The sequence below is a fragment of the Leopardus geoffroyi genome, chromosome B1, assembly GCF_018350155.1.
Source record: "Leopardus geoffroyi isolate Oge1 chromosome B1, O.geoffroyi_Oge1_pat1.0, whole genome shotgun sequence".
Classification (NCBI taxonomy): domain Eukaryota; kingdom Metazoa; phylum Chordata; class Mammalia; order Carnivora; family Felidae; genus Leopardus; species Leopardus geoffroyi.
In genome coordinates this window covers 16363086-16386032 of record NC_059327.1, presented here as the reverse complement: position 1 = coordinate 16386032, position 22947 = coordinate 16363086, and the positions used below count along the sequence as shown (strand labels likewise).

Sequence of the window (22947 nt, the reverse complement as noted above, 5' to 3'; positions counted from 1 at the left end):
AGCAGCCCAAATTAGCCCTCCTCCTCACTACCAGAATGGTTACTGGAAACAAAAGAGATTGTAAGAGAAAGAACAGAAATGTGTTCCCCCACTATCACACAAGCCCAGCTTGACGTGATCACTTACTGCTCTAGGGACGTTGTTTGTTTTGGGCTCAGGCACAGCAGTTTGATAAGAAAAGAATCTGAGCCAAATGGTGAGAAAGGTAAATAATTAACTACGCTACTCTGACAAACAGTGGTAATCTGAGATATCCAAATTATGCCTCAGAAAAAGAACCATTAGTACCAGCAAGGTTCCATCCTGAGAAGTTTTTCCTTATCTTTTGGGGTCAGCTTCTTTGCCTTTACTGCAGAAGCCACTCCCTTTGTTGAGTTGTACTTCAGAGATCAAAAGGAGACCCTTTCCAACACATTAAATATACACTCCTACTTCTTCAATGTTTATGATGATATTTGCTCAGCTGCTTCCTCCCATAACTGTTTTCTGTTTGCAGAATAAAATCAGATATTGGGTGATTCAAAGAGCCAGTCAAAACACAATGTGCTTTCTCACCTTACTGCCCTTCATATGTGTTCTGGATTTCCCGCCTCTATGTGGTTATCCTGCAGATTCGTGAATTCGGAAACTCCCAACAGCTTAGCGGCTCACCCTCAAACTATGGTCTGAAGGCATCTAAATGGCCAACCAGAATGTAAATTTTCTCACTGTTGTTCTAAGCACCTTTCAATTTTCTCCCCCTGTGTTAATAATAGTAACCAGGGAAAAGGAAATAAGGAAAAAATGTGAAGAAAAAGAAGTAAGAAGAATATGGGGTGCCTGGGTGGCTCAATAGGTTGAGTGTCAGACTCGTGATTTCAGCTCAGTCATGATCCCAGGGTCGTGGGATCGAGCCCTGTGTTGGGCTCCGTGCTGAGTGTGGAGCCTGCTTAAGATTCTCTCTCTCTCTCTCTCTCTCTCTCTCTCTCTCTCTTTCTCCCTATGGTTCTCTTCCCCATTCATTCTCTCTCTCTCTCAAACAAGAAAAAAAGTAAAAAGAATACTTGATTTAAAAAATTGTCATTATGAATATATAATAAAATGACACGCAATCACCATTGTGTTTCTTCAAATTATGTCATACATGAGGACTGGAAGGAACCCTTGGGGAAATTATGGTGGAAATCGTTGAATTCAAAGATATAGAATGCATTAGTGTTAGTTATACTTTCCCTCTTCTTTCCAGTCCAATTCAGTATAGTCACTGCAACTGAAGATTTAAATCTGAAAAGCTAATTATTTATTTTGATTTACTTAGCAATACATCTTTGGTACCACTCAAGAAATTGGGTGGAGAAATTAGGAAGTATGGATTGATTGTATAAAGCAGATATTTGGAATTAATAATCAGTGAAAAAATATCTTGAGACATGGTTTATGAAATAATTTTTTCACGGATGTTTTATTCCAGTGCCTAAGGATAGAGTAGGTGTTAACATTTTATGTATAATGACTATGTGACAGAAATTGGGTGCAAAACTTAAAGAAAACCTACTCCTCTATCTTTTGATAAGTAGGATGCTCAATCTGCTCCATCTAACCTTTCAAAGTCATCTCTTGATTTGTGTGTCTGTGTGTCTAGTGGGTAGAATGGGAATAGGATAGCAATTACCTTCTCTCTCTCTCATTCTCCCCTTCCCTAAATTTTCCATGTTGTTCCGTCTAATATTTGTATTTATCTGTGTGCATGTATGTGTGTGTTTATGTGCATACTCTAATAATACTGAAAAGAAATTCAAACAAAATTAGAATCCACCAAGATTTCAATAGTTGGAATGAAAGACAAAATTAAGTTTTACTCATATCTATGCAAAGTCCTACCGTAGCATTCAAAAAATGGCTAGCTGCATTAGGACAAGACTGAGAGACAAATGGCTTTAAAACAGAGCTTTATTGAGCAACCATCTCATACTGATCACACATGAATAGAGACCCAGTAGCAAGAATGAAGATCGCATCCTTTTTTTCATGAGTTAGAGAAAACTTGGAGCAATCTTCACAGTTTAAAACAAAACCAAAAAAAAAAAGAAGATATTCAAAGGATAGAGGCCAGGTATACACTTTTAAACTATTACAGATTAAGAACAAGTTTTGGGAATTAAGCACACTTAGTTTAAGGAGAAAATGTGTATGGCACGTATGGAAGATAGATTAAATCTATTCTGTTATCCCATAGCATAGCAATGGGACCAACGAAGAAAGCAGATTCCACTAATATAAGGAGAAGTCCCTGACAACAGAATAGGCTGCCTGGGAATGTAGACAGCCTTCATTGCTGGAGCTGATCCACCTGGTAAAGACTGGATAGCGCTTGTCAGGGTCGCTAAGGAGAACCCAACCCCAGGGCAGCACTTACATCAACTGACCTGCAAGGCCCTCTCTCGACCTGAGAACTATCATTCAATGAAAGAAAAGGAAATTGAAGAGTGATCAATGTGGAGACAAGAGATACTTGATTTGGAATGGCTGCACTATGCTATGTGTCTGCTTCTTGGGCCATGTAGGATGTGATCTTGCCATCACTGCAGGCAGAGCATAGTTCCTTGCCTTCCTAAGATGCTCCTGGGGTTCAGCTATAATTTGATGCTTACCTATCAGGGCAACTCTATCTTTTCCTTCTTTGTTGTGTTAGAGAAGAGAAATGAAATGACAGTGTCCCCAAGGACTCCTGGAAGGCCATTTCAAGCCCCAGACGATAATGGTGATGACGGTGGTGGTGATCATTTTAGCGGGTGCAGCAATCCCTCCTATCGTCTTTTCAGGCCCAAGGCACACTCGTTCACCCAGACCCCAGGAGTGTGTACTGTTGAGGGCTGACAACTGCATCTCTCTTCAAAACTGGCTTCACCTGAAGTTATACGCCCTCCATGTAGGCAGCCTGCATGTAATGAGTAGATAGAGGGGTACAAAGGCCCAACCTCCTTGACGTCACTTGGGACAACTGGAAAGGGTTATCTCAGCACCATAGCTTCCTGTGGCCTCTGCAGAAACTTTACCAGTGTGCACCTTCTCTCTTTGTCCAAGTTTCCTTCTCACACTCCCTCCCAGGTATTTTAAGTAAGGGCACTCCCCAGTAAACCGCCTCCAGTAAATCCCCTGCTTTTTGTCTGTTTCTGGAGAACTAGAATAAGACCACAGCAATAATGATGATGGCGATGAGGGTGACGACCATGGTGATGGGGGCAGGGGTGGTGGTGTTAGCAGTGGAGAAGGGAAGCAAGCTGAATTCCATCTCACTGTCCTTTATACTAGCAAATACAAAGGTTCATTTGATCCTCATAACAATTTGTCAGTGGGCAAGGGCCCAGAGCATTCCCAACCTACAAATAAGGGAACGGAGAAATGCAGTTGGTGATTTGCTGATGATCATATAATTAGGGATACATTTTACGGTAGTCCTGTCTTCTGATGCTCATTTTAATGTTATTTCACCCGATGATGGTGCCTGGCACATCACAGAACTCAGAAATGTATTTGCTCGATATACTAGCGTGATTTCATTCGTCCCTTATCTTTCCTGTTCTCCCCACTAACGATGCAAGTTAGAAGAAAAGGGGGGAAATAGTACATGCTCATAGCCCTGATTTTGCAAGAGAGCCATAATTTCAAATATGCTGAATTATTCTTGTCGATAAATTTGCTAATACCAGCTGACACGATCAGCTTCTTTCGTTTAGAATGAAGGCACGATGACTTATATATGAATAAGGTACAGGGCAAGAAAAAGAAACTATTCAAAAGAAACCTCAAGAAAGATTTCCATGACATGCAGACACATGGATTTATGTTAATCATTGACTGGTGTAACCTGAATAACAGGTGTAAATGGTCAATAAAGGCACATACCTCAGCCTGGTGAGTATACATGATGGGCTACTCTTGAAGAAAAAAATGGGTCCACTAAGGTGTGAATATAAAGCAAAACCATAGGGAAAATCACCCTGGTTCTGAAGAATTGTTTGTTGTTAATTAAATGCATGGAGGTGGCAATGGATTTAAAAGAATTTGAGTCCACGTTTGATGAGGTAGCGCTGGTTAAAATATTGCTGACTGAATCTTGCTCCCCCACTTTGATTTTGCTCGAGTAAAATTCTTGTTTGGCTTGTGAAGCCATGGGCTTTCAACGCTTTCAGCCTAGCTTGTTTAATTAACTGCAGAAAGGCTCCCTGTGGTGACCTGGGCTATTTCACTTTGCAGGAGTTTTAGGTGAAGATATTGGGTAGCACAGAGAGGAAATCTTAAGTGAGCGAGGTCATTGCATCTGAGAGAAAATCAAAACCATTCTTCTTCCTTCTTCACAGTGGCCTTCGACTCAGTGCAGGGAACAGCTGGAAACAGAAACTGTTTCATTCGCGTCAGGAGCAATTCTGTAGTTTGATTTTTAAGTGATGACTGTTGCCAGTAAAATAATCTGGAGTCTGAATTCTGATAATGCTTTCTTTTTCCACAGTTCTATGTGCAATACTCCAAAGCAATCCAAAAGAGAATACCTTTATTCTAAGGTGCAGACACTATAATGAGAATGATCAAAACAATTTGGCCAAAACAAATGGCAAAAACAAAGAAACAAACAAACAAAAAACACCTTGGAATGCCACCAGTGCTTTTTTAAGTTGACTTTCAGTAATCTGACTCAAACAGAACCAACAGGAGTCTCTACATTTATAGGCAACCGATTAAGACAGTGCTTAAATAAGAAACTTAGTATAGTAGAAAGATGACGTGATTCTCTGACCTTGAAAGTCATGATTTTTCAAAGTCTGCCTTCTCATCTGTCAAGTAAAAATAATTCCTACTTGGCAAGGTCTACTATGAGGAACGGATTTAATATTTATAAAAACTGGGAGCATGGTGCCTGGTACACGGTAATCTGCTAAATAAATTACATGGACTATGATTACACTGTGCTTTGAAATTAGAAATGATTTCCAATACACTAAAACACAGAACAAGATGAATAAATAAAAAGTTGTTTTCTGTGTGCCTAATAATTCTCTGCAACTTTAAGCACCTTTGAAAGCTGCGATAACCACTTTAGATTACGGGTGGCCTGAAACCGCTAAAACCACTTGACCTATAACCAGAGAATGGTAATAATATCTTCGAAGAGTCTGAATAAAGAAGCAACGCCTGTATTTGGAAACTCAATGAAATCATACATGTTTCCTCTCAAAAACTGACGGGTAGGGAGCACTCAGAAGCCTGATCAATCTCAGAAATCTGCCTGCCTGAGCATCAGATTGCCTCCTGCCCAGACGCGGGGGCGGGGAGTTGGAGATGAACTTTGAAGTGTAAGTATGGGTTTGGACGAGATTACTTGGGAAGAGTCTTCTGGAAAAAGCAATCAATCTGGAAGAGATTTGGTAGGATCTTTTTGACGTATCAGATATATTCCTTTTTGTTACTGTTGCTTCCATTTGACAATGGTACATTCACTCTAAATCCAATAGAGGAAATTTCTAGGCAAATCAGTAAAGGAAAAAAGCATCCAAGTAAACATTTTGCTTGATGTTTTCCACCAATTTCCTGGGGATTCATGCATTTATCAATTCCTTTCAGTAGACTAATTAGCCATACTTCAGTTCTTTGCAGACCCAACCGTGAATAGAGACTGACAACCTTTTCCCCAAAAAGAATGGCAATTATAACATCATAACCGTTACGGGTTGAACTGTGTCTCCAAAAAGATATATTGATGTCCTAAGCCCCTAAACCTGAGAATGTGACCTTCTTTAAAAACAGGGCCTTTGCAGGTGCGATCAAGTTAAGATGAGGTCATAATGAATTAGGGCGGGCCTACTCCAATGACTGGCAGCCTCCTAAGAAAAGAGAAATTTGGACACAGATACACAGAGGGAAGATGATTATGGGAAGGTGGAAAAAGAGGTTGGAATTATACTGTCAGAAGCGAAGGGACACCAGAGATTTCTGGCAACCGCCAGAGGCTAGGTAGAGGGAAGGAAGGATCTTTCTCTAGGGCCTTCAGAGAGCATGGCTCTACTCACACTTAGATTTGGACTTCTAGCCTCCACCACTCTGAGACAGGAAATTTCTGTGGTGTCTGTGGTGCTCTGTTCCAGCAGCCCCTAGGACTCCTGTTATCATCAGAACCATTTTGATGTAAAACATGAAGCTTGTGAAGTTTAAGCAATTGCCCGAGACGACCTAAGTAGTAACACGTACTCCTGACTGCATACGTGGAATGAGCTGTAGACTGTTCACTTACGGTTATTTCTCCTCAATGGCTGAACAAATTTTGAGATAAAATTTAGTGAATTCTCTACTTGACCTTTACATCAAACCACAGGCAAATGAGTCTGACTCATGTGTTTAAAAAACTCGATTCCATAAATATCTGACCTTGAAAAAGACCAACGAAACATTGTACATAATGCCTACATTCATTCTGGTCCTCTCTCCTCTTACTGTACTTTATGACCAACACTTTTTAGTCTCATGTGAACTTGAAAAGTCTCATAAAGTAGGCCCCCACTTTCTCATTGTTGTTGCTGTTTATTTAAATATAACATGAGGGGTGTCTGGCTGGCTCCGTCAGAAGAGCATGTAATCTTGGGGTTGTGAGTTCGAGCCCCATGTTGGATGTAGAGATTAGTAAAATAAATAAATAGATATCTAGACAGATAAACAGACAAATAAATAAATAAAACGTGAACATCTTTTATGCCATAAACAAGAAAGTTCTAGGTTCAAAACTCCTTGCCTTCTCAGAGTTTTCAGTGCTCAAATGCACTGTAAAAGTCTAAGAAAGGGACGTGATTTTCAGGATTTCTCTCTCTCTTTTTTTTTTTTTGCTTGTGGTGCCCTTTTTGAATAGCCACTCACAGAACACACTTTTAAAAATATCATTCCATGGGGTGTCTGGGTGGCTCAGTTGGTTGAGCATCCGACTGCAGCTCAGGTCATGGTCTCTCATGAGTTCGAACCACGCATCAGGCTCTGTGCTGACAGCTCAGAGCCAGGAGCCTGCTTCAGATTCTGTGTCTCCCTCTGTCTCTTCCCCTCCCCTGAGCATGCTCTGTCTCTGTCTCTCAAAAATAATTAAATGCTAAAAAAAATTTTTTAAATATCATTCTACATAGTTATTTTTAAATAATTTTAATAGAACATCTTCCATGTAGAAGTACCATATCTAATTAATCAGTCCCTTATTATAGACATCAAGTAATCATTATCTTTAATGTATTCCTTGCATACTTTGTAAAACTCCCATACTTTTGAAAATATCATAGCTTGATGATTCTAAGATGCACACTGTCTGCAATTTAACAGCCCAGGAAACAATGTATTTCTCAGCCTGGTAGCAACTGTGATACCCTTGTCCTGTGTATACGTCGTAACTCACCAAATGTAAGAAAATACTGAAAACATAAGTGGTACACTCACTTTAAGAAGTACCCCTTACACACTCACTCTCCTGATGCCATAGTGCAGGGCTTCTTAAACTTTGAGGGTCTTAGAATGTTCTGGAATACCAACACAGAATACAAGAAGCCCAGGCTTGTTGAAATGGAACGTGGTCTATGCCTCTATTACCATTTTTCTGATTCAGATACATGCCAAACTTTGAAAATTACCAAGTAGATGATGATGGTGTATGTTGGGGGGGGGTGGGGTTGGGAAGGGGGGAAAGCATGAATACCAATGTCCCTGATCTAAATATCATTCAGAAAAGTTGAACCCTGAATATAAAAAATTTTTAGGAATAATTTAACTACTTTCACTTTCTTTATTTGTATGTGCAGCGGTAGACGATGAAATGTAAATAATCACCTTTAAAAGAGCTCTCTCAACAAATGACAAAAATGCTAATGTAAAAAAGGACACTGTGACAATGTCATCGGCAAGTTTTTTCTTCTTTCTAGTGGAACATAAATACTGGCATGTCTAATGATTTATGGGTCCTTCGTTTTGTTGGCACTTCTTTTGGCACCTAATATAATACCTTACGTAAAGAAGGGGCTCAACAAATATCTCATAAAAATAGGCAATAAAAGAAATCAAAACATAAAACCCTATGAAAATATACTTCCATTAAAATATACTGCCTAGGGGCGCCTGGGTGGCGCAGTCGGCTAAGCGTCCGACTTCAGCCAGGTCACGATCTCGCGGTCCGTGAGTTCGAGCCCCGCGTCAGGCTCTGGGCTGGTGGCTCGGAGCCTGGAGCCTGTTTCCGATTCTGTGTCTCCCTCTCTCTCTGCCCCTCCCCCGTTCATGCTCTGTCTCTCTCTGTCCCAAAAATAAATAAAACGTTGAAAAAAAAATTAAAAAAAAAATAAAATAAAATATACTGCCTACATAAATGTGTTCCAAAGCTATCTTCCTAAAATACAAGCATGATCACCTCTTTGTTCTTTTCAAACACCCTATGGTGGTTTCCCATTTCCTGAAGGACAAACTCCAAGGTCCTTAATGAGGAGAACAAGGCATTTCACAAACTATCACACGTCTACCTTTTCAGTCTCATCTCTTCTTGTGCCTGCCCCAGCCTGCACTTCAGCTACATTCAACTCCTTGGGTTCCCCAATCTGCAAATTTGCTTTCCTGTCTCTGTGCTGCCCTGGAAATCCTATCCCTGATTTCCCGGACTAGCAAGCCCCTCTTTATCCTTTTGGCCCAGCTTCAGTACAGCCCCTTCATGCAGCTCAGGGACTAGCCATTTTCTCTTCTCCCATGACTGCCTGGATACAGTCGTCCTGAAAGGCAAATCACATCGTAACGTAACTACTTATTCACTTGTATTTTCTCCCACCCAGAATGTGAGCTGTAATTTAGTCATCTAACACCGGATGAGGTTCTTGGCATGTAGTACAGGATAAAGGAATGCTTGTTGGACTGAATCGAGGGATGGCCTTGGAGGAAGATACAATTCGCCTGTGACTTCCCCCGCCGGCTCATTCATTCATTTGTTCGTTCATCATATCTGTCTCTATACACCAGGTGCTGTGCTAAGCAATGGATATAGGGTGAAGACAAAACAAACGATCCCCACTCTCCTGAAGTTTATAATCCCGGAGGACAGACAGAGTTTAAATAAATAAGAGCACAAGGAGAGTGTAACTGCACAACGTGCCTTGTCTCTCCGTCATTGGGCCGCCCTGAAGCCCTGTCTGTGAGTGGTGTCGCTTTCAAAGTCCATTTGTATACTTGAAGAAAAAGGTGAATCTTTCCTAAAAGGGCCACTCTGACACAAAACATGATTGATGACCCCTGGCTGATACCTGGCAGAGGGAGCTTGCTGCCTACCCACAATCGTTCCCCATTTCTTCTTCAATAATAGAACACCGATTTATCTAGGGCTACATGTGTCCAGCTCAAAGATGGCACTTTTGAACCTCACTTGTAACTGGGAATGGGCAACGAGATACCAGTAGAAATGCTGGAGTTACGGAAAGGTTCACAACTCATAATGTGATAGGTCGATTATATCTTGATTTTAAAATAGAACAAAAGGAGGCCAACTCAAGTGGAAAATGTGCCCCCTTGCACTCCTTTGCTTTTTCTTGCCTGCAACATGTACATGATGGCCGCGGTACCAGCAGCCATTCTAGACTGTGAATATGCCTTAAGGATAGAAGCCACTTTCAAAAGATGGCAGAACAGAGACCCTGGGGCCAGCTTTCTACTAGCCTTGAACTTTGTGTCTCTCACTGAGGCATGGTCTTGTTTAAGCCCTGTAATTTGGGTTTACACGTATATTCAGCCAATCCTAATCCTAACAGATACCGTGATAAAACTATTTCTCATGTTACCAAAGATTGAACAATAACCTGAGTTTGTTTATAATTGCTGAGTTTAAAAGCTTTTCATATATTACCTTACTTGATCCACATAAAAATCCTGTCAGAAAATCAGGGGATCCATTCATGTCACCTAATTTACGAAAGGACAGCCACCAACCCCCTCACGTATCTTAGACTTGGCTCATGCGATTCCCTTGGTTTATAGACTTTGTTATGTCGTTCCTGCATTAAGTCCTCCTCCTTATCCTTCAAGATGTAGTTTAGTATCAGCTCTTAGAAGAGTTTTCTTTATCCACCCTCATGCCCACAGTAAGTTAGCTGCGAAATGATTTTTGTGCTAATTTAAACCCACAAGGACTGTTTACAAAATTAATCTTCTTCCTTCGATGCACAAATTGTCCAAGACTATTCTCGCTCGTGACCAGTTTAAGGTAACTCGCCGGCAACTAGGACCTGCGAGTCTTACTTTTGAGGACAAAGGAAATGAATTCTGACTTGGGTAGGCGTGGTAAGAGAATTGCCATTCTCGACTATCCTCCTAACGGGAAAAAATGAAGCCCCCGCCCAGGATCCCTCAAGATCACAGGCTTTATTTTCCCAAGCTGTGTATGCTGTCACTGGTGGGCCTTTAACTGGGTATCCACGACATCCAGGCGTTTTTGTCTGGGGCGGGGGGGTGGGGGGCAGGGGTTGTTGTTTTTCAACCATTTTTCTCATTTGGCCATTGCAACCATTTCTCATATCGGGCAATTTCTCATTTGGGCGTTTCAACCAATTCTCACAGCAGGCAGTCGGATTCTCAAACAGGTACCACATCAGGCACTACTCAGACCTCATCACATTATTTGTTCATTTTGACGAGTAAGTCAAAATTCTAACCGAACAATGCTAACCCCACGTGCTTGTGAAGGGGGTCGAGCCCCTCTGGCTGTCGTTTCTGTGAGGTTTGCGCATGCGGCTCCCGCGGGCTTCGGCGGCCGCCTCTTCAGAGTTGGCAGAAACGGCCTCACGATGCGTTTCAGCGGCCCAGGTGAAAGCGGCAGCATTTGTTCCAAAACGCTTCTGGCCAGGTTGTGTTTGCCAAGGCTGATGTGTTTCGTCACTAATTCAATAACGCGGTGACGGCAGGGCCCCAAGGCTTTTCTGTGCGACCGGGCAGGGCGTCGTGGCCATGACCGCGGCCCGGAGGCCCCTGGGCGTCACTGTTTCCAGAGGAAACAATGGTAAGTGGAAAAGGTCACCAGAGATACACTCCGTTGATCCTGGTCAGAGTGCCTCTTGGAGAACAAAGTGTGGCCCCTCACAGCGGAGTGAAAGCAAGCAGCCTCCTCTTTCCAGGTCACTTTCCAAGCCTATCATTATGAAGCATAAACAACCAAATTCCGTGGGAGGAAGTGTGCTTTTTCTATACTGCTCACAGGCTCTCTGGCAACGCAGGCCTAAAAAGAAGCCCCGTATGATTTTCTTTGGCAGGAGCGAGCAAGACGTATCTGTGTTTGGGCTCACCAGGGCTGGGGGTGGGCTGCGGTGGGAGGGGCATGGAGAGTTCATCGTTTGCTAGCTTTTTCTTTTGCTATGGGCTAATGCTACAATTTTTCCCCCACCTGGTAGGGACGCGTATTAATGCCCATTTTAAGATAAAGTTGTTCTTGTAAGCTACCGTGATTGGAGACGTCCATAAGCCCGGACCTTGATAAACCTGAAATATTTAAAACAATGTTGTTATTATTAACGGGTCAAGACCAAGTTCTCCGGGTTTAGGCCTGGCCAAATCTTCTTCCTGTACGTCCTGCCACATCGTCCCTGTTCTTCACCTGGAGAGAATGTAGGACTCCAAGTGAGTTTTGGTAATTGCTAATGCAATGTTCTTTTGTGGTGCACACATGTTATTTTTTGTGTTCATAGATTTTAAAACCAGTTTTATATGGCGGGCATTTATACACTTATCGTTTGCCTTTTGGCAGGGTTTTGTTCTTCTGTAATCATTTTCTCATTTTAATTTATTCAATAAGTAGTTTTCCAGGAAGCCTTCCCTCTGCTGGGTTTGTTTCGGTTTCTGGTACCTGTGATTTATCAAGGTCGTTCTGGATTCTTATCAAGGTCAGACTCTCTCAGAGGATATGAAGGCATCTGATTAATAGCCTGTGGGTCAGTCTGCTTCCCAGCATACGTTATTCTTAGCGGATGCAATCTTAAAAATAAATCCAATTTGCTTTGCTGAGATATTCCAATACTCTTTCTAATCCTGCCCAACGTAGTTGTCACCCTTCCCATCTTGGTCCTACGTAACAGTGTCTTGTTCATTTCATTGCTAATGTAACTAAACATGCAAGATTTGAGAACAAACTTTAGCATATTCTATTCTATTTGTTGCTAGGAATTAGAAATTCAGTCTAAGCCTCATAATAGCCTGTGCTGTCCCATTAAACAAACCATGCTCAAATTCTATTCCCTAAGTTGTACAAAGAGCTTCTTTGTTACCCCAGGGACCGGATCCCTTGGTAGGCTGTCACCCAGCTGTGGAAGCTGGAGGGACAGGTGAGGCTGCAGGAGAACATGTTGCTTTGATCAACAGTTATCTCGCTGATTTTTACAGTGGCGAGGGAACCAGATTAAGAAGGATTTCAACATGGGAACCAAGGGATAAGTGGCTTAATAACAGTAAAGCAGGAAATACAGGAAAATAACAGACTCCTTTCAATAAAGTACAAAATATTTCTGATACTTTCTACCAAAATGGTCTCTTAATAATGTTAACAATAATAATGATAATAACCACCTTAATTCGTCCCTAACTTATCAACTTATAGCTTTAACTCTGATAGTTAGGCCCTCGTCAAGTAATCTTACCTTAAATCCGTTTGTGTTCTGAACACTCTCTTGTGTTTTTATTTTAATCCTTTTTTGAGAGCTTTTTACCTTGACAACAAAAATTTTCAACTTACAGAGAACTGGAAAGAATAGTAAAATAAACGAGAAATACCCTTCACCCAAGATTCACCAGGTATTGGTGTTTTCCTGTATTTTGCTAGCCCTCAGTAAACAAATCCATATCCATCCATCCATCCATCCATCCATCCATCCATCCATCTACGTATTTATCATTATAAGAGCTAAATTATACCATACATACACACACACTACAAATATACTTTTACGCGTTATTATTCTTTCTGATGAATTAGGTGACACTTCAACACGTCTCCTAAGAACTTTAACGCCACAACATAATCACCAAGTTATGCAAATCTAAAACGCAAACAACACTATTACCAAATATACAGTCCACATTCACATTCACCAGTTGTCTCAATGATGTACTTGATGCACCTGTTCCTGGCCCAGCCCCTAGTCCAGGGTCGCACACAGCCCTCCACTGGCCTCCTTGCCCTCCTTCCATCTGTCCCAGCTCCTCGACCCTCTTTTTCACTCGTGCTATGTACTATTTTAAACATGAGAGCGATATTAATTTTGCCAGGCACTTCTGCTGCCAACATTTTTTGCGATGAGATTTGTAGGACCTTAGGTGTTGTTTGGGAAAATCATTCTTCATATGATGCCTGTAGTATTCAGTATTTTTCATACTGAAAAAAACATTCTGCATGGAGATTTTCACCCACTTCCAAAGAATAAAAACCAAAACAATTAGCAGTAGGAATTACTGGCTTCTCTTGACATGCCAATGGATATCTTACCAAGTTCTAATTATGGCATAAATTTAATTATAACACTTACATATATAAAACTTTTGAAAATGCTTTTAATGGCCATTTTGTTTAAAATTCCACATGAAGACAACAACCTCAACGGAGGAAAGAGGCTAAAAGGGATGGACAGGAAATGTATAGGAGGAGGTAACCCAAAAGAGCATCAAACATGAAGAAATATTTAGGGGCAACTGGGTGGCTCAGTCAGTTAAAAATCTGACTTCGGCTCAGGTCATGATCTCGCAGTTTGTGGGTTCGAGCCCCATGTCGGGCTCTGTTCTGACAGCTCAGAGCCCGGAGCCTGCTTTGGATTCTGTTGTCTCCCTCGTTTTCTGCCCCTCCCCCACTCGTGCTCGGCCTCTCTCTGTCTCTCAAAAATAAACGTTAAAAAAATTTTTTTTTAACATGAAGAGATATGTAATTCTGTTAGTAATTAGAGAAACGCAAATTAAGACAATAACAAGCTATTACTCCGCACCTATTGCATTGGCAAAAATTTTAAAGCAGTGTAATGCCAAGTGTCCTACCATGGCTGATTGGAGCAAAGATTAGAATCTGACACAGAGCATTCTAGGTAGAAAGCTGCTGGCAATTTATGAAGCATCTCATTTGGCTCAGAAAGATGAGATGGAAAAATCCTATTCGTTCCCTGAAAATCTGTATTGAGCAATTTTTTTTTTTTTTAATGAACAAGTTAGGAGGGACAATGAATGTCAGAGACATGACGTAGAGCAGAACCAGAAGGGTCACGACAGCCATGGTGGCCAGAGCTGGGAGGGGTAGGGCTTGGGGGAGGTGAAGAAGCCAAAGGGCGCAGAAATAACAGAGCTCCCCCACAGAGAGTGATATATAACAATTACTCAAGAGAGCATGAGGGGCACCACGGGACATAGAAATTAGCCTCAGTTCCTGCCAGTCTCTTACTCTGAGCAGCTTGAGTGTTTTCCAGTTCTCTTTTGGGGGAGTGGCATCTGGGGACATAGTGACGCAAGAACATACAAGATTTTTTAAAAAGAAGACCCCCAAGGGGCGCCTGGGTGGCGCAGTCGGTTAAGCGTCCGACTTCAGCCAGGTCACGATCTCGCAGTCCGTGAGTTCGAGCCCCGCGTCAGGCTCTGGGCTGATGGCTCAGAGCCTGGAGCCTGTTTCCGATTCTGTGTCTCCCTCTCTCTCTGCCCCTCATCCGTTCATGCTCTGTCTCTCTCTGTCCCAAAAATAAATAAACGTTGGAAAAAAAAAAAAAAAAGAAGACCCTCAAAATTCCCAAGGAAAATGGCTAAAAATATTCTTACACCTAGCCAAAGAATCAGTCACAGGTAGGTGTGGAATGAAGACATTTTCGGACCTACAATGCAAAGAAAACCCACCCTAAAACACAAAATGAACTAAGATGTTTCTTAATAACTTTTTCTTTAAATTTTTTTTAGTTAACATATGGTGCAATATTGGTTTCAGGAGTGATAACTTTTTTAGCATGCCAACATTTAATCAAAATCACTTACATTTTTCTGAAGTTATAATACTGACAAAGGTGTGATATTGAAAAGGTGGATTGAAACACAGATTTCACACTCTCCAGTCATTCAGCACATGTTCAGACAGTGTTTTAGGTCCTCGTCCAAATTGTTTTAAGATACTGAAATATCTTAAAGTTATAATTAAGGGGCGCCTGGGTGGCTCAGTCAGTTAAGCCTTGATCACCGCTCAGGTCACAATCTCATGGTTTGTGGGTCTGAGCCCCACGTCGGGCTCCACGCTGACAGTGCAGAGCCTGCTTGGGATTCTCTGTCTCCATCCCTGTCTCTCTCAGCCCCTCCCCCGCTTGCTCCCTCTCTCTCTCTCTCTCAAAATAAAGAAATAAACATTTAAAAAAAGAAAATTAAAACATGGACGGCAAATAAGACACGGATGGACAAGGTTGGCTTTTTGGGACGTGACAGAGCAGTAGAAGAGTCAGACATGGAAGGGCATAGCTAACAAGTCAACGGGACGCAAAAAGTATGGCAACAGTAGAGGAACATCCCAGGTACGGCGGAAGCATGGCGGAGGCCCCTGCGTACTCTGCCTGGGAGTGTCATTGGCGGGGTGGTCTATTTGAGCAAGGTGTTTGACAGATTATGTAGAAAAGGCAGATTTGGATGGAGGTCAAAGGTACTGGGCAGCTAAAATCTGGTTGAGAAGCTTTGAGGTAGCAGGGCCATCTGCTAGACAGGGAAGCAAGAAACAGGAGTAATGCAAGGTTACTGAAACGTGAGGAGTGAAGAGCGGATTATGAGGCGGAAGTTGAAGGGAGGGGCAAGTTCAAGGTGCCACACGCTGAAAATAACTGAAGGGAAGGTAACTTAAACGAGAACAGGTGAACAGGCTTAAAACAATATGGAGTCACGAGGACTGTACCAAGCAGAAAGGCCCATCCCCTAGATCTGTTAACCCTGAGGTGGCTCAAACCTACCAGATGTGAATGTGGTTGGAGAGGGAAGGGAAATGGGGTCACCAAATCTGCATCCACGGGGTTCTTAGCATACTAACGTTGGTGAATTGCTACGGAAGGCAAGCGTGCCGCTGGGGGTAGGGAAATGCAATACTGGGAAAATACTAAATCAATGACTACTAACAAATGAAGCGTCTACATTTACAAATCCAAAGTGTTAGCGCGGCTCTTTCAAACAGGTTGCTAGAAATGAAAAAAATGGGATGGTGTCTTAGAAATACATCACATAGACCGAGACTGATGACAGTATTGAAGAGAAGAGTGGGGATTTTGCAGAAAATATAAACGGTTAACAGCGTTAATCATGGGAAATTCCCGAAGGAGGTGACATTTTAAGGAAGGATGGGGTGTGATGTATCTAACAGAGAAAGTAAATCTATTCCTGCTTTGGAGATAATGTGTAAAGCAAAAGGTTTTTAATTTGGTTTGAATTGTTAAAGTATTTTTAAATTAAAAATAAGTTATAATTAGGTTAAATTAGTTATAATAGTTAAATTAAAAATAAGTTATAATCATTTTCTGCAATAGGAAAGGGGAATTTTTAAAATTCTATCTTAAATTGTATAATACATCAAAATATATTCAAATAACTAGATGCATGAAATCCATAGGCTGCCTCTTATAAAATATCCTTATGTGATTTGGTTGTTGTTGGCCCTATATAATGAGTCGTAGGGCTTTGTTTCAATCACGTGGCTACAAGCTCATCAGTTAAAAACACAAAGTATAGGGGTGCCTGGGTGGCTCAGTCCATTAAGCGGCCGACTTGGGCTCAGGTCATAATCCTGCAGTTTGTGGGTTGGAGCCCCAGGTCAAGCTCTGTGCTCAAAGCACAGAGCTTGGAGCCTGCTTCAGATTCTGCGTTTCCCTCTCTCTCTACCCCTCCCCAACTCACGGTCTGTCTCTCTCTCTCTCTCTCTCTCTCTCTCTCAAAAATAAAAAAAAAACAATTTTTTTAAACAATAAAAATAAATAAACAAACACACAAAGTCTAACTGCCCACATCTGCCAATCTCCCTTACACCCATTCGATGACGTGAAGGTAGAATCTGTTTTGACAATGGTTCCAATTAGCGTCTCTACAGTGACTTACATGTTATTAACCTGGAAAGACCCGAATCAAAGCCCTTGAGAAAGGGCTTCCCTTTCTCAATTTCACATGGAGCACTGGCTCATCTAGCAAAAGTTCCTCACGAAAGCTGAAAACTCAGAGCACTTGTGCTATCGGTGAAACATTTAGAAAGACACCGGAAGCTACCCTCCGCGAAAAATGATGAGTTTGGTGAAAAGAAATTAACAAGCTGTGTCGGTGTGCCGCACATGATCAGCCATGCCTGCTGTCTAAGTCTGTCTGTTGGTTGTTGCCATGACTACGAAAAGCCAGTGGAACCCAATGAGCTGTCTGCAGCAGTGCTGAGAGGGCCAGCCATTTTACTTATGGAAAACCGTGTGGCATATTCTGCTGAGCTTCGCCCTGGAAGAAGCATTTTCGAAAGATCCGTTCAGAGAAGAGAGAAGAAATGGGCAGGCTAGCGCGCAGTTATTACGGCCAAGCATGCCCGCGAGCTGCCGTTTGGACAAGCTGTTGCCTGCTGTTCCCATGAGCTGATTGGAGAAAGTGGAAGGCAGAGCGATCATGCTGCATATCTGCTATCAGACGGCAGAAGAGGGTTTTGTCTTGGGCAGGCAAGCTTCCCCTGCAATGTTATCGCAGCTGCTCTCTAGCTGCTTATCCTGAAAACTAGTGACCCCAAAGGAGGGCGTTACCATCTGCGAACCGCGGTCCTGTGCGCGGCTGCTGCATATGAGCCGCAGGTCTGAAGAAGCAGGTGTGTGCTCCGATGGGCACCGAACTGTAACGCAGGCGGGCGCTCTCGGGTGTACCTGCTTCCTGTTAACAGATTGTTGGCTCGCAGAGAATCTGCCTACACGCTGAGACCGAGGCTGGGAAGGAGGTCCCTGCGTATCCGCTTGACTGACAGAGGTAAGCTTCTTTGCCTTTTTTTTTTTTTTAAAGCAATGCATAACAATAATTTGGAGCAAAACTTAACCTCAAAGATTTACACTCATTGTGCTTTCTGGATTTCCCAGAGAAGCGTGCACATACACACGCACTCATACACACACACACACACACACACACACACACACACAATTTCCATAAAATAGTGTCAGAAACATAGAGTTGTTTTAGTGACTTGGGCTCTGGAAATTGTATGACCAAAAAAAAAAAAAAAAAAATTACAATATGCCTCGGAGTTTAAGATATTTAGTGTTGTAACAAACCATGACAGCTTGTTGTTCTGGACAGTCTTCATAACCAACAACCTTTCTCCCTTATACACAATGGATCCTTTTATTAACTGTACTTTGACATATATTAAGAGAACTACATGGAAAATCAGCAGTGTGAAAATTATGGAGCATTTCTGAAGCTTCATAAATGATTTCTTTAACAGCCCTTAACAGCACACCCACGTATACATTTCAATCAAGGAATTCCGTTCCCTATTTAGGTCACAACAGCCAGTGGATTTTGCACTTGCTTATTTTGAGCTTAGAGTCGTGGCGTGCCGTTTGATTTACTTCAGGGTAGTTGCAAAGCAAACGGTGTAGATATTGGAAGCGGCTCACACTTCCTTTCCTAGTATCACGCATGCCACGCTAGCCCAGAGCACAACACCCCCATTGTGCGCCGCCCCCCACCCCCCCCCCCACCCCCCCGCCGGCTCAGCATCCAAGGAAAGAAAGGAAGTGAGATCTCTGCACTGAGTTCAACCACAGCTATATAGTATGTGCCGGTAAACTTCTTCTATTGCCCAGTTTTTCTCCCAAGCGGATAGGTTTCAGAGACAGAGACCGAAACCAAACACACTGCACACCTCCTGCAAACACTAACGTTTGCTGCGGATGTTTGTTGTCAATAGCACAGACTTTGGATTGCAGGACGAGTTGCCCCATAGTGAGTATTTCTTTGATTGAGAGTCTCTGAGGAACAGAGCTGTTTCTGTGCATTGAAATGGGTTAGTCAAATCAAAAGCATTGAGAAGGAAATGACCAAATAACGATTAAATTCGGTTTCAACAACATTCCTGCTTTCCCTAAGTCAACTCTATTGTTGGTCGACCAAGGTATCAGATCGTTTACAATGCTACTGAAAATATTTCATGCAAAACATTTTGTTGGAAGCTTTGAATAAAAAGCTCTACCGAAGACTGAGGCTACCATGAAATGGAAAATAAAGAATATCTGAGAGCTCCTCCTAAGAAATGTATTTTTATTGCTTCCTTTTTCCCCAAAATACGGATGACATGGGAGTCACCTTTATTAATTAAGTATAAAATAATTTTTATTGCTACATATGAGCATACATCACCTGTTTCACAGAGACAGCAATGGCAAAAGCCCTCCAGTAAGTGACTTATAAAGTAGAGGGATAATATTTTTCAAAACATATGTTCTAAATGTCACCGGTACTCAAGATACAAAGACACAGACTGAGCAAACTCAGTCTAGGGAATCACGTTCAAACATTTAATAGTGAGAACAAATAGGAATGATGCCTATTTGTTGCATGTGAGGCATTGTATGGAATAAAATGGAAGTGATAGCATTGTACTCCACTCATGTTTAGCTTTCAGAGGAAAGCTACATGAACAGACTTAGTTTTGAGCTAAATTCTGTAAATAAAAATATCAGCCAAGGAAGTGTTTCTGTTACAACAGAATAAAAGGTAGAGGGAGCTTCTCTCCAATTTAATTCCTTTTAGAACTTTGCACAAAAAGAAAAAAACACTCAGAATTAGCACAGCGAAAAGACCTGCAACAAGAAAACAATTTTGTATTGGTTTTTCTTCGAGTGGCCGTGAGACGAACAATCTGCGGAATACCTCAGGTACACCTGCTGCCGCGCCTTCTGCCTTCGTGGGGGCACCATGCGCAAGGGGACCCTTGGCTCACGGGAGGGGTGACACACAAACTTTATACCTGTGCTATTTTTCCCTACATTAATAACCTTTAAAGGCGATATGCTACAAAAGATTGGCATTCTAAGTCCACTGGTGCACGGCACATCTACACAGTTATTAATTCAACAACTTTAAGAACCACACACAGAGATGTAATACCTATCTTTCAAAACCACCCCTTAGCTTTTGTCTATTTACGTATCCTTACTTTCTTCCACTTCCCAGATCACTTGCTAGCAATATCAAATACTTTGTAATTTCCCAAATGCACTATGCCAAACTTTTTTTTTAATGTTGTTTTTTGTTTGGGTTTTTTGGAGAGAGAGAGGGCACGAGCAGGGAAGGGGCAGAGAGAAAGGGAGACGCAGAATCCCGAGCAGGCTCCAGGCTCCGAGCTGTCAGCACAGAGCCTGACGCCAGGGCTCCAACTCATGAACCTTGAGATCAGGACCTGAGCCAAAGCCAGACGCTTAACCGACTGAGCCACCCAGGTGCTCCACGATACCAAACTTTGGCAAAGCCTCTGTACAGCCTTTTCTTTAAATCTCCCCAAAGTGGCAGTCACCTGTCATGTATCCTTCAAAATGTAGCCAGGATGTCTCCCCAGATGCTTCCTCACTTTCTCCTTCGCCTACATCTGAATCTTATGTCTGTAGTTCTGCTCCCTGTACCGTACTGCATCCTGTCTCTGCTCACAGGCTCCCAGAGTTTTTATTGACCCATCAATGTACTTTGCCCAGTGTCTAGAACTTGGCATTTAGTCATTGTCCTGGTAACCTCAAACTTCACTATTTTCGTATTAGTTACTGTAAATACAGACTTGATCTCAAAACAGAAAACCTATTATATATTATACTACCTTATCAGAGAAACTCAAGATATTGAAAAGTAGCAATGAGTCTCTAATTTCCCTCACGATGAAAAGATGGCTTCAGGGCCACAATGTGATAAAAGCTATAAATGTCCTATATCAGCAATTTTTGAGGAATAATTTTACAAAATGTAAACTTTAAACAGAAATGGCTTGAAAGCTTTAGTAACTAGAAGATGCTGGGTTTTTTTTATTTACAGGTATTATGAATTTGCAGGGGTAAATAAGTATAGTAAGTACTCCTATTAGAAGTTCCTTCTAAAATCAGACCATTTAAGATTACTATTGAATTGCTGATAATTGATAATTATAACGAAGATACTTATGGAATTATTTGTCATACTGAAGCTGGAAGAAAGTAGAGGTCATGAACTGGAAAGAGACCAAGTAATTGACATAGAACCTATAATTGCAGAATTTCTTTTAATTTTCCTAAATAAGCCTAAATGATTACTGGTAATCACTGGTTACGTTAGGCTTACATTAGGCTACAACTTGGGCTCCTGGGTGAACCTGTTAGTATCTCTGTTAATACACACATACTTCTGGTTATAGAGACTTCCCACACTTTTACTATACTATGTGGCACGATAATCATTTTTGTAGTTAAGCCTAAAGGTTTATAGCCTTTTTATGAAAAAGTTGACACAATGCTGTAATCAAAAATAAGAATGGATTAGGAATTTTACTAAGAAGAATTTAATATATATTACTTTGTGTCCACAATAACCATGTTGAAAGCAAAAGTTGTATTTAATATTATATGAAATTTGTACATAAATTAGCAAAGATTAGGAAGTTTCAAATATCCAAATGTTTGAAATAGAAATCGAAATATTTAGAAAAATCACTTAAGTTCAGGTTTCTAGGGGCGCCTGGGAGGCTCAGTGGAGCGACTGACTTCGGCTCAGGTGATGATATCACAGTTCATGGGTTCAAGCCCCACATCGGGCTCTGTGCTGATGGCTCAGAGCCCGGAGCCTGCTTTGGATTCTGTGTCTCCCTTTCTCTCTCTGCCCCTCCCCCCACTCACACTCTGTCTCTCTCTCTCAAAAATAAATAAACATTAAAAATTTAAAAACAAATTCAGGTTTCTGCCCTTTTTCACATTATGATTCAGCATTGACTTCTATAATAAGTATAAAATACATGGCAACTCTTAATTGTCATGCTGTCCTTTTAAGGCTTACTTTGGCTATCTTCCAGCTGATTTTAATGTATAGCATGCTAATTAAATCAAAGTGTAAGATGACATCGGTTCTATTCATCTTAAAGAACTAAGCACATTTAATCAGCTATTTTAAATCATCCATAGTAATTAGACTTCAGGAAACGTGATTCTGTAGTATTTCTACATCATTTTTAGTATTTTCTATTTTAAGTAAGTTATATTTTGAAGGCCTAAATTATTTATGACTACATTTGATATTAAAATGAGTCTGTTCTTGTTGCATTTTATAATAAAGTATTATAATATTTTATTGTATTAGCTATTTTTTCAAAGTGTTCCCCAAACTAATGATTTCTTTATGGATATGTATATCAAATTCTAAATGATCACTGCAAAAAATTGTATGGTGATTTTCCAAATCTCTTTACCTCATTTCTGAAAAAGTTAAGACATATGCCTTTAGCCTTAAGGAAACACCTCTGTAGCTACCGAGTTCCAATATTGACAATTAAGAACTCTTGTTCCAGCTTAAGGTTAATTAAGATCATCTTATTTAAGTGACAGAGAACCAGCAAAGACAAGTTTCCTTGTTCGTGTTTTTTTTTTTTTTTTCTTAAGTTTTAACAGCATGACATAGCCATCTGGAACTATGCTTTCTTGTCTCCTAGTCTTCAACACAGAAATGTCTATTTCACCAGCTAGGAATTTTAGCCAAAAGACAGTGGTTTCCTTCTTCCCCATGCAGGTCAGGTAGGCATATGTCCAGCGTTGATAATGCACCTTTAAAAAGCATTATTTGAAAGAAAAACAAAAAGGTTTTCACTTTTCTTAAATCTAACTAAAGATCTCACTTTCAAGGGAAATTGTCCTACCCCCCAAAATAATAATAACATAGCAATATTATCATTATAGTTCCTAATTTATTTTTACATCCATGTTA

The 22947-nt window shown here is 41.2% G+C and overlaps 1 protein-coding gene across 6 annotated transcripts in view; it reads left to right on the top strand.

Moving 5' to 3' along the window:
* Positions 1-22947, top strand: part of SORBS2 (sorbin and SH3 domain containing 2) — a 348480-nt gene that overhangs the window by 110368 nt on the left and 215165 nt on the right. The window contains exon 1 of one of the 6 annotated variants that reach the window (XM_045453373.1): positions 17308-17982. The exons of 1 other annotated variant lie outside the window; for it this stretch is intronic. The gene's annotated coding sequence lies outside the window, so the exon portion shown is untranslated. Of the gene's footprint in view, positions 1-17307; positions 17983-22947 lie in introns of those variants that run through there. 4 more of the 6 variants (XM_045453715.1, XM_045453705.1, XM_045453723.1 and 1 more) reach the window with 4 other exon arrangements.